At 37.9% G+C, this 15,279-nt stretch overlaps 1 protein-coding gene across 2 annotated transcripts in view; it reads right to left on the minus strand.

The window, feature by feature from the left end:
* The window catches only part of Sppl3 (signal peptide peptidase like 3), a 149,857-nt gene that overhangs the window by 57,851 nt on the left and 76,727 nt on the right, over positions 1–15,279 (minus strand). The window contains exon 1 of one of the 2 annotated variants that reach the window (XM_023720978.1): positions 3,074–3,126. The exons of the other annotated variant lie outside the window; for it this stretch is intronic. The gene's annotated coding sequence lies outside the window, so the exon portion shown is untranslated. Of the gene's footprint in view, positions 1–3,073; positions 3,127–15,279 lie in introns of those variants that run through there. 2 annotated transcript variants of the gene reach the window in all.

The following is a 15,279-nucleotide window of genomic DNA, read 5'->3' on the forward strand; positions in this document are numbered from 1 at the left end:
AGGACCTATGCAACAAGAGTTGTAGCTTTTTGAAGACTACTTATTTTCAAAGTATCTAAATTACCAAACAAAACCCTACTTTGAAAAGACCTGTGAGACCAATAAATAAAGGTGCTGCTACAATAACAGTAATGACAATAAGCCAACACTTTTGGGGTTCTTACTGTGTGTCAGATAATGTACAGGCTGTTTACATTTTATCTTAGCTCATTTTTTCTTAGTTATATCTCTATAAATAAAAATACTTTTACTATCTGCTTGAGAGGTAAGAGTTCTGAGACACAGAGATTAACAAGTTTGCTTAAGGACATATAGCTTGAAGAAGAGCTAGGATTCTGGCCTACAGGTTACATTTTCTCAGTTTCAGCCCACATCATTAAGTTGTAGCATGGACCAAAATGTACCTTCTGGGACTGAGAGGGGAGAGCTCTGGGGCTGAGTACTTGTCTAGTATGTGCACAGTCTGAGAGAAAACACCGTTTCAAAATACTTTATCAGACAAAGTATTGATAAATGGAACATAAAAATGAGTTTCCTATCTCAATATGAAAACAATCCAATTTAAAAAGTGAGCAAAACGTGAACAGATCTGCCACGAGAGAAGAGAAACAGATGGCAACAAGTACATGAAGAAACGCTTAATCATCATTAGTCAATAAGGAAACCAAACACAGAGACATTTCTATATGCTTATCAGAACACTTCAAGTTAAGGAACTTTTTTTTTAAAAAAATGACTATAACAAGTGCCAGTGAGGAATACAGAATGGTACAGCCACTTTAGGAAGAAATCAACAGCTTAATACAGCACTAAGTACTTCCCTTATGACTCAAGAAAAATGAAAATATATATCCTCACTAAATACTGAACTTGAAGGTTTATAGTTGCTTAATTTAGAATTGCCAAAAACTGGAAAAAACTTATAAGTCCACCAACTACTGAATAAACAAAGCATGGTACCTTTATATAATGATGTACTTAGCAATAAAAAGGAATTACTGATAGATGTAATGTGGATTAATCTCAGTTGCACTGTGCTAGGTAAAAGAAGGCAGACTCAAAAAAATTAAAGTGTGATCCCATTTATGTGACATTCTGGAACAAAAGAAAGTGAATGCCTAAAAGTAAGACAGTGTTGAAACCTATACAGTATACTGTTTTTTCCTATACATACATATCCATGACAAAGAATAATATTTAAGTTAGGAACAGGTAGATACTAAAAATAATAAAATAGAACTGGTAAAAAAAAAAAAAAAAATAGAACTGGTGCATGCCTCTAATGCCTCCAGTTGCTCCATAGGTTGAAGGACGAAGACTGAGGGAGATCCTCTCTCAGGAAAAAAAAAAAAAAAAAAAAAATTAAAGGGCTAGAAGAATACCTGCCTTAGGTATGCATGAGGCTCTGGGTCCGGCACCCAGTTCTAAGAGGGAAACAAAGAAAAATCATAACAATATAATACAAGTGATAGCCTCGCATGGTAGTGCATGCCTGCGATCCTGATACTCAGGAGCCTGAGCCAGAAGGATCACCATAAATTAGAGGCCAGTCTGAGCCTCTAATTGAGGTCTCAACATATTGAGACCCGTCTCAAACATACAAACAAACAACAAAATGATTTGAAGTTATATGGGAAATTAAAACTGCAGAAAAAACTTCAATAAGGGGCACTATTGTAAATGCCTGTAAAATTGGTTATTAGAAAAGGAAGCACAAAGAAAACCTTTAGCCAAACAATACACTGCTCTAAACTTAGATGAAAAATTCATTACTAAACTCAGATGATGGGGCTGGTGAGATGGCTCAGTGGTCTAAAGCCCCTACTTAGAACAAGCTTAGCAAAGCACAGGGACCGCGGTTCAATCCCCCAGCACCACATGCCAGCCAGCCCCGCCCCCTGGTGGGCTGAGCTGGCCACACACACACACACACACACACACAAATAAATAAATAAATTAATTAAAAAAAAAACTCAGATGAAAAATTCATTTCTAAAATTGAAACCACTGGGCCAGCCAGATAGCTCAGCAGTCTAAAGCGCCTGCTTAGGTGAGCTTAGGCAAGTCTAGGGACAGTGGTTCAATTCCTGGCACCACATGCTGTACCAGCCCTGCCCCCAGGGTCGGCTGAGCCGGCTAAAATAAAATAAAATAAAATAGAAACTATTTAGTTATGCTCAAGATTTACTAAATGGTCTCTAAACATGTAGCCCTCATTTAGCCATGGCTGTGTAGTTATCTCCCATTCCAGAAATCCATGCAAGCTTTGTTATAGGGCAAAATAGCTGAGAATTCTGCGAGAGTCTAAGGCCTAACCTTCGACTCCTGCTGCTACTCTCACAACAAAATGTAGTTTAACATTTCATAGTCAGAAAAATCTTAAGAGAAAATGCTTCCCTGGTTTCAATTCCTCAGCTGAAAAGCCTATCTCCTTCCTTCTTTTCACTCTAAAAGATCTCTTCTGTAAAGCTGAAAATATCTTGAAAAACAGTATCTTTATGCCTTGTCTAAAGCACTTAATGCAAAGAGGAAAATCTGTGTGATCTCTGTCAAAGTTAGTATTATAAAAGTCTGGAACTATGTATATAAGCCTCTTTCTATTTTAAGAGCACAAGAAATAGCTAGCCTGGGAAAATGAAAGAGGGGTGAACCATTCCTACTGTCTTAGCAGCCACTTTAAACAATCATTTGTTCAGCAAATACCATAGGCCTCTTGGGAATCCTCAGATCTGGTTGATAACTTGAATTCTGGCAATCTGCCTTGCTTCAGAAAATTGTTTTTATTTGAAACTAACACTAGCAAGAGAAAACTTATCACATTCCATTTTGTACTTTTAATGGAATTCAAACTAATTCACATTTCAAAATAAAGAAGATAACACAACAGATCCAAGCAGATAAATGTGGTATCAGCCCTATACTTCGACTAACTGGTTTGAAATTATAGATAAAATCTGTACAGCATACTGTATCCAATGCTGGCCACCAACAATGCCTCAAATCCCTGTACACACGTGCCGCTCATCCCATCAAGAGGTGGACACTATTTCCTCTCCCCTGGAATCTGGCTTACCCATGGGATTTGCTCCAGAACTGAAGCTGTGTCAGCTGTGGACCTAGGCAGGTTCCATTTGGTGGGCTGCTGTGTAAGGAAGTTCAGGCTCTCCTGCTAGAACAAGGAACATCAAGCAGGGAGAAGGCCTACGGAAGACAGCAAAAAAGAAGCCGTGAAACGGTCCTTAACACACCCTAAAGCCTAGTACCAAAGCTTTAGCTTCATCGGTGAGACCATCTTGGATCCTCCAGTCTCAGGAGAGTCCAGCAGACTCATGTGGAACAAAGATATACCAACAACTGAGCCCTATCCCAGCCACAGATCCACAGATCATGAGCATATGTACCAGTTTTGAAAAGGCAAAACTTTACAAATGGCAGAAAGATCAGTGGTTGCCAGGAGTTAAGGACCAGAATGAGAATGCAGGGTTGGTGCCAGCAACAGAGGAAAGTGTGGAGTATGCTTACAAAAGGTCAAACTGAAGGACACTTTCAGTGTTAGTTCATAGTTCTTGACAATGGTAGTAGATACACAACTGTAGACAGGTGACAAAATTGTATAGACCTTAGCATACAAGTGCAAGTAGTAAATAACTGAGGAAAATTGAAGAAAATCAATGGATTGCATTAATGCTAGTATCTTGGTTATAATACATGTGAATCTGTAATTATTTCAACAGAAAATTCAATCAAAGTAATTATTTTTGGGGCTGGAGAGATGGTTCAGTGGTCTAAAGCACCTACTTAGAACAAGCTTAGCAAAGCATCAGGGACCGCGGTTCAATCCCCCAGCGCCACATGCCAGCCCGCCCCGCCCCCTGGTGGGCTGAGCTGGCCACACACACACACACCACACTCACTCTCTCTCTCTCTCTCTCTCTCTCATAAAAAAGGTGGTTATTTTAAGCTACTAGGTTTCAGACTAGCCTAGAATACAGCAACAAACAACTAGTGTATCCTAGTAATATTTTAATGTAATTATTAATTAAACCTGTAAGATAAAACTAGGTATATATCTGATACCAACAAGTTCTATACTATTAGTATGATACATTATTTTATCTAGTTCATATCTGCTTTTAACCAAAGTTTTCAATTATATTCAGTAATTATCCCTTCAACTAGCTAGAAAAAAATGGGAGACAAAAGCTAGTCATGAAAAAATTAATACTATTAAACATACTTTCCCTTATCTTTATTTTTTAAAATTAAAAAAAAATTCATTCATTCATTTGGTACAGGGTTCTCACTATGTAGCTTGTACTCATAGTGATCCTCCTGCATCTGCTTCCCCAGTGCTGGGTGTGCAAGTATGCTCCACCACACCTGGTTTCGGTGGCCAGCAGGGTGTGCCCAGGGTTTCCTGGGCTGGCACGGCATGTGGTACTGGGGATTGAGCCAGGCAGGCTCTCAGACTGCTGGCTACCTCCCCAGCCTCTCCCTTTCCTTTAAAGGACTCTGAAAATGGCATGAATTTCCCAATCTACAGCACTTTTTGTCAGTGATAAAAATGATTCATTTAAAATAAAGCCTTTGAAGGGGCCTGGGAGATGACTCAGTAGAATAAGTGCTTCCCTGGCAAGCACAAAGGCCTGAGTTCAATCCCTGGTTCTGCAAATAAATAAATGAATAAAATAAAATAAAGCCTTTGAACTAGTTGAAATATATATTAAAATCTGAGTTGCTTTTGAGTATACATATGAACTTAGCTGCATTTTAGAATAAAAGATTTTTTTAAAAATACAAAATAAAAGATTTTTAAATTATCTATTTTTTTTCCTATATGATCAGTGAAAGTGAAAACCAGAGTTATATTTGTACTCATACTTCACATTTATACAGTAACTTCCCATTTATTGTCAAGAAAAATGAGGGTCTGGGGTTGTTGTTCAGTGGTAGAGTGCTTGCCTGGCATGTGCAAGGCTCTGGGCTCAATTCTCAGTACCACAAAAAAAGGGAGGAAATGCGATTCCATAAGTCGACAAATAATTTCTACTATTGCACTTTACTAAGCAACCTATTTATCTTGCAGCTATCTATCATTTTCCAAATACCCATAAAATTACGATGTAACAAGTACCATAAAATTCTGACATAACTCTTGTTTTATACATGAAAAAACAAGAACAAAAATTACAATATGGCAGTGACTGTAAGCTTCCTTCCAATATCTACTGTATTTTCTCTCTCCTTCTTAGCAACAGAATCCTGATTTTTTTTTAATTATTTGTGTTTATATGCATGTGCACATGTGCAGGCATGTGTGCACTGGGGACTGAATCCAGGGTCTCATGAATGCTAGGCAAACACTCTACCCCTGAGTACAAGCAAGCTCCCCTAATTTATGCATTTCTCCAATTTTCTTACAGCTACACATAGCAAGGTTACTACATTCTAACAATATTAACATGGCACAATGGATACACTATATGGAACTTAAGAGTAAGTCTCCTTAAAAGGAAACATGCCCTGCATCTCCTTCTATATAGAACACAGAAAGGATGGACTGAGTTCAACCAGCCACTTGACCCTTGAGGGAAGGACTACACTAAGGACAATGGGTTAAGAGGCTATGAGCCTGGATCCTTAATGACAGTAATGCACCATGACAGTTTGTCTATGTCACATTTTTACATAAAAGAGATCTAGGTACATTGAGCCATTGTTATCCTATATCTTTCCTTTTTTTCCTCTTTCCTCTCCTTTCTTTCCTCTTCCCCTTCCCCTTCCTTCCTTCCTTCCTTCCTTCCTTCTTTTCTTAACTTTTCTTTTCATACCAGGTATTGAACTCTGAACCCTGTACTTGCCAGGCAGGTACTTACACAGCTAAGCTATATCCCTGCCCCACGACCCTGAATTTTTCTCGCTTTTTGTTGAGCTGGAGATTGAACTCAGGCCCTTGTACTTGCCAGGGAAGCACTTACTCTACTGAACCATCTCCCCGGCCCCTAAATTTTTCTTAACATGCAAAATTAAGCCTAATTCTAATACATATGGCCTAGAATAGTTTTCTTTAAGATATATTCCAGAGTCTTTTTTAATGGAGAGGAATTCTAGTATCACTTAGCAAGAAAAACACTGTCTTATCCATTAAAGTCTAGATTCCTGAAAGTCTACAATATTATTTCCTTATTATTTTCAGAAAGGCTCAAAAAAAAGATCAAACTTTTTTCTAAGTAAACACATATGACGCTCTGAAATGTTTCTCAGGTTACTTATACGTTTCTAAATCAAAGTTCAAATGCCATATCTTTTCACTAACTCTCTTCTCTATATATTATGAAACCCTTGTAACAGCTAATATGTAAACTAGCTCTTTAATTTTTACAGAATGAATGGAGATAGGTTAATAACTTAAGGCTGACCATAAGCAAAAATGTTAGCACTTTGTTATAATTTACACAAAAGGCTAGTACTAAAAATTTTTAAGCAAGGGTTGGCCAGATAGCTCAGTGGACTAAAGCGCCTGCTTAGGCAGGCACAGGGACCAGGATTGGTTCCCTGGCACCACATGCCCTGCCACCCCTGTCCCCGGAGCATGCTGAGCAACTGAGACTGGGTATGGTGGCACGTGCCTGTAATCCCAGCACTTGGGAGGCTGGAAACAGGAGGATCACTACGAGTCCCATCTGTGTAGTGAGACACTGTAGACCCTGTATTAGAAAATAAAGCAGCTTAGCAAATTTCTTTAGATACTGAGATAAGAGGAGCTAAATATAGTATAATCATGGTTGCTTTCTAAAAGGCAGCAGTAAATTTCATTCATTACATTAGTTTGAATACTATCAGTGGTTTTAATCAGATTAAAATGCACCAAATAATATTCTTCCACAATCATAATCTACTTTAAGGAGAAATCTGTTTTCCCTCCCACATAGTTTCATGCACTTTAATTCCTACACTAATAAACACGCTAGCTAGGCATGGTGGCACATACCTGTAATCCCAGCATTTGGGTGGCTGATGCAGGACTGCCAAACTGGAGACTAGCCTAGGATATACAGTGAGACTGTCTCAAAAAACCAAAACAAATAAATATATGACTATATAATATCCCAGTTCTTCAACACTCCCTCTTTCTTACTAATGCCTATTTTGCTGTATGACTGCAATTCCCACGCTGCGCTGCGCCACTCCCCGCTCCCCAATCATAGAAGCAGTGTGTTCCCTGATCCCATTTTTACTGGGTTTGGCTAATAAAATTGGGAAAACACAGTATGCCAGCTTCAAGATGAAGCCTTGAGAAGCAATGTATGTTTCTATTCATCCTTTTATACTACTTTGGTCCTATATGAGAATATGTAGTCATATGCCCAGCTAGCCACCCTCAACCCAAGCTCTAGCATGAAAAATTATGAACAGACTTGAAACTAGCCAGAAATTTAAATGCCAACCTAGTCTATCTGAGCAGAACACCAACCTAAAATGCTCCAATTTATAGAATCATAAGAGAGTATATAGTTGTTGGCTGTATTTCCTTGAGATTTGAGGTTCTTATACAATACTGGTAGGGAGACCCAACAAGTAATAACAAACAGCCATGTAAAAGAAAGTTAAGGATGTGGGCAAGATGGCCTAGCAGAATGAAAACTGTTGCCTAGAAGCAGATTTTAAAGGCAGTTTCTCCCACATTTTTTTCATATCACCTGATAAGCTTCTTTATGTACTATGACAGCAGCAGCAGCAGCAGCATTAAAATGGGCGATATCAAAGAGCTCTCTTGAAACATTTATTTCCAACCCCAAATGGAGCTTTATCTCATGTTTGTTGTAAATCTACGTATTCTTCTCTTCCAGATGACTATGATTGCAAAGTAGAGTTTGCTTTGACATCTGATGAGAGGACAATCGTATGCTACTACCCTTCTGTGGTGCTACTACATTCCATATGAACACACAAGACCTATGCCTCAACCAGATCCTGTCCATAATATTGAAGAGACACATGATCAAGTGCTGAACACCAGATTAGAAGAAAATGAAAGTGAATTCCTTGAGCAAGGACTCATGATAGAACAACTTAGCAAAATGTTCTTTATGACAAAGCATTGTTAGTATCCTTGAGGGCAGTATCACAAACATATGAAACTGAATCCTCCAAAAGAGATGATAACTGAGATTCACAGGAGAATCGAGGAGAAATGTTATCCTGTGCTTCCAGTTGCCACTGGAAGAAATACACTAATATTATACAGTAATAGACAAATAATAAAATGTCTTTTCACATGCTAAAAAAAAACCCACAAAAAATTATATAATATATATAGTGTATATGACATGTAGAAAATTGCTCAGTGCCTATCTGCATTCTTCTGAGACCTATAGGAGAATGTTTAAGTTCTACTTTCACCTGTTAGAATTATCTGGAAGTGCTGGAAGTGATAGCACATACCAGTTAAGCCCAGGTACTCAGGAGGTTAAGGCAGGAAGATCCAAACTCCAGGCCAGCCTGGGCAACTTAGCTAGATGCTGTCTCAAACTGTGTGTGTATGCAGACAAGGAATGTAGGCGTCCCCTTGAGGTTTTCCTCTTGATCCAAGAAGTTAATATTTGTAATCCCAAAGTACGTTATTAGAATCCCACCAAGTTAATTCCAAGCTACCACTCCTAGTGCAACCCACAACAAGAGACACTAAAACATATTTATAATTATTGGGAAACCAAGGGGCCCTATGTCCAACCATGAAGATGGCTTTCTGGAACAAAGAGGATGACCCTGAGAGGCACTCAGGTTTTACTCAGTGGAGGAGTGGTTTGAGGAGGAATGACTGAGAATTGTGGGAAGCAAGTGAATACTGTGAGTTGAGCTAGGTAGGTGGCCTACCTTTACCTCTGCCATATACAGATAAATTAATTTGCATTATGCTTTTGAGATAGTATCTAATGTTTGAGGATCTGGTGCTGAGTCAAAATGGAGACAATCTCTCTTCTTTCAAGAACAGCTGCTCAGGTGGTCCTCCACAGGGAATATAGCTCAGATTCTAGACTAGTGTGCACACGGGTCCAGTTCCCAACACTACCACTACCATCCCTCATGTAGCTGAAAGAGTCAAATAGCTGCTTCAGACAAAATCCAGGTTATAGTTTAAAAAAAAAAAAAAAAAAAAAGACTTTATTTATTTATTTATTTATTTATTTATTTAGTGTAAAGTCTCGCTACCAGCTCAGACTCATACCAATCCTCCTGTCTCAGCCTTCCCAGCACAGGCTGGCACAGCACATGGTACTGGGATCCAATTTGGGACCTTGACTTGCCAGGCAGGCACTTACATCACTCAAGCTATCTTCCCAAGCCCCCCAAAAAATCTTTTATAAATAAGTCAAGAGACTACTTCTGAGAAACAAGAACAAAAAGTTCTTAACTACAACAGCTATTTGTTTAGTATTAAAACTCAGGTAGAGTGACAGTAAGTCTACCCTATCATTTAAGACAAAGGAAAGATTCAAAGCTATAAGATAACCAAAACAAGAATGTAAGAACAAAAAGACAAAAAATAAAGGATCCTCAGGAGAGGATAGCATAAGTCTAGGTTTGGTAAAGACACAGTCTCTAGATACAGACTCAAGTGCGTTGTATATGTATCTATTTTTTCTTCTATCAGAAAAAAGTGCTGGAAGTGGACCCTTATTGAATATCTCTCCAGCATACATTCTTCCTTCTAGCAGAATACTTAACTTGGACTGTATCTATTCTCAGCTCAAAATTATTGAAATCCTGATCAAAGATAAGCATACAATGTACAGCAGGTTACTCAGGACAAGTACATCTGATCTGGGGACTTCTGGTAAGACACTTTGACGCTCCAACCTAGTCAGTTTTGCCTGAAACCAGTGTATCATAAACTTATCAACTACTGTACTAGAAAAACATCATTATTGCTTAAGCCACTGAGTTTTCTGTTATCTGCATTCATGCATTTTTAATTTTTAAAGATAAAATGCTACACACACACACACACACACACACAATTATCCATTGTTCCAAAAACTGGGCAGATTCAAAATCTTAAATATTTCCTTAACTCAAATTTAAGAGTCTTTTTAACCAAAGGTAAGGAAAAGCATTTTCAAATCCCTAGCTCTATGGCTAAGTTTTTTTTTCAGTACTGTTATATACATCCCACACATCCTACTATCAATGACTGTACTATTTAAGAATGTATAATGAGAGACTGTAAAATGATGCAGTCATCTTGGAAAACAGTCTGACAGTTACTCAAAATATGAAACACAGAGTTACTATATAACCCAGCAATTCTACTTCTGGGTATACACTCAAGAGAGATGAAAATATGTACACACATATGTACACACATGTTCAAAACAGTATTAATAACAATCTAAAGATGAGAACTATTCAAATGTATACATACTACTGAAGAATGGATAAACAAATTGTAGTTCTACATCCACGTAATGGAATATTGTGTGTCATTAAAAAGAATGAAGCACTGACACAAAAGGCTGTATACTGTCCATTCATGTGAAACGTCCAGAACAGACAAAGAGATACAGAAAGTAGATTAGTGGTTGCTTCATATTGGGGTGAGGGCTAGTGAGATAGCTCAGCGGACTAAGCACTTGCTTAGGCAAGTGCAGGGGTCAAGGTTCGATCCCTGGTACCAAATGCCCAGCCAGCCCTTCCCCTGGGCATGCTGAGCCACAGTGATGGAGTCCAGACGTGTTGCACATGCCTGTAATCCCAGCACTAGGGAGGCTGAAAACAGGAGGATCACTAATGAGTCCGAGCTGCATAGTGAGACCCCGCATACACACACAGAAAAGATTGGGGTTAAGGATAAGGGAATGGAAAGTGACTATAAAATGTATGAGTTTCTCTTTGTAAGGATGAAAATTAGTGAAGATGCCTACATAGCTACATAGCTGTCCAATCAAGAACTGGATAGCTTGGCAGTCTAAATGCCTGCCTGGCAAGTGCAAGGACCGAAGTTCAATCCCTGGTACTACATCCTGTACAGGCCCTGGAACCCCAGGTGCACTGTGCCAGCCACTGAAACTGGGCATGTTGATGCACACCTGTAATCCCAGTGCTGGGGAAGCTGAAGGACCCTGTACCAAATAAATAAACTAGTAATTTTATTTTTATTTTATTTTTTTAAAAATTTATTTATTTGTGTGTGTGTGTGTGTGTGTGTGTGTGTGTGTGTGGCCAGCTCAGCCCACCAGGGGGCGGCGCTGGCTGGCATGTGGTGCTGGGGGATTGAACCGTGGTCCCTGTGCTTTGCCAAGCTTGTTCTAAGTAGGTGCTTTAGACCACTGAGCCATCTCACCAGCCCCATAAACTAGTAATTTTAAAACCTAAAAAAAAATTAGGTTCTATGAAATGGTGAATTTTTAAAATTTTTAAAATTTTTATTTATTTATTTATTTCCAAACCAAATTGGTAGGACAGTTTCAATAATTAACACATTGCATACATTCTTCCTAGTGGTTAACTGCTGGACAAGATGTGGACATGATATCCTAGTTACAAACATTATTAGAACAAATCCCTCTATTCATTAAGAAAATGTAACTATATATCTATCCTAACCATTTTGAATACACAGATACAAAATGGACATTCATCTGTATCCCCTTTTTTTGTTGAAGTTCCATTATTTGAATATTATAGGTGTGTTAACTCAGCAAAATATTCTAAAAGAGTCCAGTAGTCCATAATAGTATAGGGTTTTCCACTTCACTGGCAATGTCAGAAATTGTTGACCTGAGTGAGTCCCCTACAGCTCAAGAAATGGTGAATCTTATGGTATATAAAAAACCTGTTACAATCAAACAATATAAATGCACTGAGCTTTTCAAATCTTAATTATTCACTGGTTTTCTCTGCTAGTGCATGTTTAAATAGAATAGTTCACATGTAAAATATCTGGAGTATCTCTTGACTTTGACTCAACTTTTCACTGTAATGGATTCCTGAAACCTTCATGTTGTAGGAGGACGAGAAATAAAAGGCCAAGTTACATATTTTCCCTAAAAGAGTGAAAAAAGAAACAACTACAGTTTGTTCCTTCAAGTGAATTAGGTTAAATTACTGGACTGCATAAGTCACAAGTTCTGGACTATGAAACAAAATGTATTAATTGGGCAAGTCCCAGTCTGTGCTTTATACAATTAGCTCTATGTTACAAAAACAAGTATCCCTTGTTATCTAAATCTATTCAGTTTCTGAGTTTGGAAAGTGAAAGGTCAGACTCAGTGACAAGTGAATTTTCTTCTGGTCAGAGCAGCTCAATTTCTAACAGCTAATTTCTTTCAAAGCAAATAAATATCAATATAATGTGGCTTTCTACTTTTATTACTAATAAAAGCCTAGATGATAGAATTGCTTGCTTATGTCAATAATTTAAATGTACACCATTACATTTAAGGTGCACACTATGTTTAAATATATACTATTACATTTAAGGAAAAAAATGTGACAATTATCATGGACAAAACTATCTCATCTCAACACTTTCTTGTCTGGAAATGTATTTTAGCATCCGCAGGCTGAATTACTTTTGATCGTTAACTATAGATTGTTGGCATACAGTAGTTCAGACAGAAAATAAAGCATTCTTAAAAAAAAAATGGTGGCAAGAAGAACAAAGAGGTCAAATTTTGCTGGGCGTGGTAGCACATACCTGTTAACGCCAGTGTTCAGGAGGTTAAGGCAGGAAGGCTGTCATGAGTTCAACAAGGTACCTAAGTGAGTTCAAGGGCAGCCTACACTACATAGCAATACTCCATTTCAAAGTAACAAAAACAAAAACAAAAACAGGTCATATTTCAAAGTTATAGGCCAGAAGTATACATATGATCCTCATAATTTTTAGGTAAACAGAAACAAAAAGACATAAAGTCACATCTGCTTAATAAAAGGTACAGTAATAATGCCAACTGCCACACAAAGTGAAAGAAATCTGCAAATATTACAAGTGTTTTTCTCATCCTACGGTAATGGCTGAATATTATATTGTATACCAAGAGGCTACAGGTAGGGACAGAAAAGTTTACTGAAACTTTATAAAATGTTTCTATAAAAACATTCTTGAAGAATCTTTTTCAAAAGTTGTAGAGAGTAAAAAAACTATAGAACAACAGAAATTTATCAGTTTTAGAGAGCAGAAACTGCAAGATTGAAAGACAGGAAAAAAAATAAAAATAAAAATAAAAGACAGTAGATACTGTGTCTGGTGAGGGTGTATGAGCTCTTTGGGAACTCATGTAAGGGTACTGATCCCATTCATGTAAATAAAAGCTCTGTCCTGATCACCTAACCAGGTCGCAAGAGGCCACACTACTTTTTTTTTTTTTTTTTTTTTTTTTTTTGTTGGAAGCAGGGATTGAACTCAGGCCCTTGCACTTGCCAGGGAAGCGTTTATTCTACTGAACTATCTCCCCAGCCCCAACGTCACACTTCTTAATACTACACTGAGGATTAGGTTTCAACATATGAATTTAGGGAAAGAAGACTGACCACACAAATATTCAAATAGCATACAGTACTGAAGAAAGGATGCTTAAACATTCATAATTAGTTAAGAAAAAAAGCCAAGATAATGAATTTTTAAATGTAAAAGGATCTACTGATAAAATGATTTTGGAAGCTGCAGAGGTAGTTTACACTCTCCTTATTTCATTTTCTCTCTCCATTTCTCTCCCTCTCTACACTCAAAAAACTCAAGCCCCCTTCTCCCATGCATTTTGTAACCTTGTAATGTGATTTCATTAAATATACCTTCAGAGACTGAGACTCTCAGCACATAGCTAGGAGGGCAGTAACATTAAAGACCTCTGGGCTATGTTCTACCCAACAGCATTCATACAGTGTGAATGGATTACAGTTCTATTAATCCATGTCTGGATCCACATATGACCTTTTTATAGATTTACACTAAAAAAGTGTGTGCTTGCTGTCGTTTTAGAAAATATACCTCATATCTACTTTTGTTATATATTATAGAATCCTTGTGATGTCTATAGTCAAGTGTTTTTTTTATTGTAATTTTTTTATTGGAAAACAAATATACAACTTGGAATGGATTTGAGGCAAACTGTGCCATAACAGATTTTTTTTTTTTTTTAAAGTGGCTAAACAAAGTTTAAAAAGCAAGTAACATGTTTCTGGTACAAGACCAGCAGTACAAAAAAGAGTGTATGAATACCTGGATAATACACCCGTTTTGCAATAGTGCAACTTTGAAGTATATATTGTTGACTGTCTGCAGCCACACAGAGTTACAGCTCCACACTTCAACAACAACATGCTGACACGTCCTAGGGAAACTACTTAACAAAAGGCGTAACCAGATGTTCCCTCATCTGACCAACTCCACCTAGGTTTAGATGTGCAGAAGGGCTTAGATATATTCCGAGTGAGCCAAATGCAACATGTTACTTGATCAATTTTCTAAAATAAGGTTTCAGGACAATGACAGTAAGATAAGGGAAGAAAACATGGAGGAATGAAGTCCTAAATACTATACATGCATTTTTTTTTTTTTTTTTTTTGACAGTAGGGGGAAACCTTTTACAGAGAGGTTACAAACAAAGAAAAAGCAAACAAATTTGTACAAGAAATTTAACACATTCTGTACAACGTCTTCACTTTGCTGTCATCATTTGTACAAACTCTTCATAGTTTAGTTGGCCATAACCATCAATATCTGCTTCCCTGATCATTTCAGGTGGAGCTCTACAGAGTTTGGACTTTTCCAGCTGCGTCTGGGCATTCCCGGAACTCGGCAGAAATTCCGGACTTGGGCTAGGACTGGGCCTCTTCCCTGATCATTTCATCAACCTCTTCATCTGTTAACTTTTCTCCAAGGTTTGTCATCACATGGCGAAGCTCTGCTGCACTAATATAACCATTGCCATCCTGCAATCTGCTCTTCAGTCAGCTGGTCAACCATGCTGCAAGTGCTACTGGTTTGAGAGGTGAACACCGAACCACTGAGCTCGCTCGCTCCACTTGGACTAATTCTCCTCCTCCGCCCCCAGTGGCTCATAAACACCTAGTCAAGTGTTTCTTTCCTCAATTTAATTCTTTCCTTGACCCATTCTTACTTCCTTTACCAAGGATATTCTTGTCAAAATCATGAGTGACTCTTAAGACCAATGTAATGTCTCTGGTGTTCTTGTCTTCTCAGTAGCACTTGATAGTTTCTCATTCTCCATCTCTTTTTTTTTTTTTTTTTTTTTTTTTTTTTTTTGACAGTAG

This window comes from Octodon degus, unplaced genomic scaffold (assembly GCF_000260255.1).
Source record: "Octodon degus isolate 3935 unplaced genomic scaffold, OctDeg1.0 scaffold00079, whole genome shotgun sequence".
Taxonomy (NCBI): Eukaryota; Metazoa; Chordata; class Mammalia; order Rodentia; family Octodontidae; genus Octodon; species Octodon degus.